This window comes from Rattus rattus, chromosome 9, assembly GCF_011064425.1.
Source record: "Rattus rattus isolate New Zealand chromosome 9, Rrattus_CSIRO_v1, whole genome shotgun sequence".
NCBI lineage: Eukaryota > Metazoa > Chordata > Mammalia > Rodentia > Muridae > Rattus > Rattus rattus.
The window spans coordinates 71,297,716-71,300,283 of NC_046162.1; the positions used below are offsets into that span (position 1 = coordinate 71,297,716).

Below are 2,568 nucleotides of genomic sequence, written 5' to 3' on the forward strand. Positions count from 1 at the left end.
CCATGCCAAGCAAAGTCAGTTGTTTTTAAATGGCAACGCTAGATTAAAGAGAAGCTTCCATTTAGCGCGATGGGGTATGCTGGGAATCTCAACACTCAGCTGACCGAGGTAAGTGGGTGACAAATTTAGAGCCAGCAAGTATATAGTATACAGCGAGAGGCTCTGTGAAGTAAGTCAGTGGCGGTCTCCGTTCAGTTACGATTGTTCACACAGTGAGTGCCGTGGCTACTGCTGTTGCTACTGCATGAAACGCAAGTGTTTGTGCTAGAAGCCCTGATTGCTTTATCCCTTCTCAGATTGCTCAACCACTTCACTGTGGAGATTTTGTTAGCTCAGTTTCTGTCTCCACAGATTTTTAAGAAGGCACTGCCCATCGCAGTACTTCCGGAAATAAATGATCCCCTGGGAAGGCTCAGAGATGTACGAATGGGAAACATCCAAAGACACAGAGAATATCACCCAGTTATCCCTTCATTTACTTATTTAATAAACATTTTTTCAAGTATCAAAGGGCTGGAGAGATGGCTCAGCCCTAAGAGGCTAAGCTCACAACCAAAAATTATCAAGGATCCAATCGCACAGGCTCTCCCCTAGACTCCAGAGTAGGCAGGGATAGGTCCCCTGCCTGCCTGAGTGCAGAGTCTGTCGGAAGTCTTGAACTCCATCTCTGACTCTTTCAAAAGCATTGAATCACACATCACACACCACGGAGACACCCTGAGAAAATGAAGACAAATGGAGTCGGTATCGTAAACAAGTTCGTAGGAGGAAGAAGTCTACACACAGCCGGGATGTGGAAGGGGAAGCAACGTTTCAGGGAACAGAGAAAACCAAGGCAAATGAGCTTGAGTGCTGGAGAGAGGAGCGAGGGAGTGGGGCTAGAGGAGAGTGAACTCTGACTCTCAGGAGGAATGGGAATGACCGGAAATAAACTGGGATCTAAAGGATTCAGTGAAATGGGCCACAGACAGCAGAGATGAGGCACCCCTGCTGCCGCTGCCTCTTGTTCTGAATGGCAGACATCATTAATCAATCACCTCTTGCAGGAGCTGGGTCCTTTTCAGCCCAGTGCTCCAGGCAGCCATGGCGGCGGAGCAATCAGAGTCTGCATACACGATGAACCCAATCTGCCATTTCAGGAATAGTCATCGTCTCTCCTGAGGACAACAGATAAAAATATGCCGCTGGCACGAGGTAAGATGAATTACAGAGTGCAAAGAAAAACTGTTCTGGCGCGGGACTTTCTGAGGTCTGGGCTTTTGTTTCTTCACCTATCAATTGCAGGATATTCAATCTGGTACAAGCTATTTGGTCTCTCTTCTCCTCTGTGTGTAAGCCTTTTTAAAAAGTAGGGGGGAAATTACTAAGAGAGTTGAATATATCAAACTCAATTTTATTAGTTTTGGTCACATGACCATAGCCAAAATTCCGGACAGAAGCAATGTAACAGGGGAAAGACTGGGCCTGGGTATGGCTTCACAGAGTTCAGCCTTGCTCCATGAACTTGGGCAGAACATCATGGTGACAGGAGCGGGTGGAAGGAGAGGTGATTCACTCCATGGCAGGAAGAAGATTTTAAGACAACAGGACACAGCCTGAGAGGCCTCCTTCTTGCAGCTAGGCTCTACCTCCCAAGTTTCTCCAAGCCTCTCAAAAAAAAAGGCTACCAGCTGGAAGACCAAGGGTTCAAAACACACGTCTGTGAGGGGCACTTCAAATTTAAACTGGAAAAGTCGCCTATGCCTGTTTACTTCAGTGCGTGCAATGTCTTTAACGTAACATTTTGTTAATTCTTTTATAATTTTATACAGCCCCAGGATATGTTTTGATCATACTCATTTCCTCATTCCCTCTCCCAATTGTTTCCTCTCAGATCTATTTTCTCTTCCCTAGCCCCACACACACCTCATGTTTTCTTCCTTTCTCTTTTCCTTTCTTTTAATTTATAGGAGATTATGTAGAAGCAGATGTCCTGGCCCTCTGGCTCCTACAATCTTTCTGTCCTCTCTTCCATCCTGTATAAGGGCAATGTTGTGAATGCATTCATTGGGGATGGGCACCCCACATTCAGTCGATCTCTGCATTTGGACCAGCCGTAGTTTTCTGTAACGATCTGCTGCAAAAAGAAGCAGGGTAAGAGTCATGCTTACCTGTGGGTCTGGGGACCAGCAGTTATCACGCAGTTCCAAATCACACTGGTTTAGGAAGGCGGCCAAAGTAGGTTCTCCTCTATGTTTCACGCCATCACCAGTCATGGGTAGTGAGCTAAGTTTAAAGTGCCAGGCATCTATGCCCTCCCATCCGTCAGACCTTAAATCTAATTAGGTAGTCATTGGTTACCCGTAGGATGTGTACCACTGTTATGCCTTTCAGACTACCATGTCGGGTCGGTCACTGTGGTGGTTCACAGGCTTTACAGTTGGGTAGGAGTATTGGTTGCTTTTCCCTCTTGGCAGCTTGTACAACTCTCTCTGATACCATGAGAGCTTGTCTTCAGGCAGGACACTTCCAGACCAGACCCAGATTAGTTCTTCTAAGTCCTGCGTCTAACCTGTCAGCACTCAGGGT

The 2,568-nt window shown here is 46.5% G+C and overlaps 1 long non-coding RNA gene across 1 annotated transcript in view; it reads right to left on the minus strand.

Moving 5' to 3' along the window:
- Positions 1-466: 466 nt before the first annotated feature.
- LOC116908949 overlaps positions 467-2,568 on the minus strand; it is a 2,269-nt gene continuing 167 nt past the window's right edge. Inside the window, exons 1-4 of the long non-coding RNA XR_004389041.1 lie at positions 2,552-2,568; positions 1,906-2,116; positions 1,038-1,157; positions 467-717 (exon numbers count right to left, since the gene is read on the minus strand). The exon at positions 2,552-2,568 is cut by the window's right edge and continues 167 nt beyond it. This is a non-coding gene — a long non-coding RNA (uncharacterized LOC116908949). The remainder of the gene's footprint in view (positions 718-1,037; positions 1,158-1,905; positions 2,117-2,551) is intronic.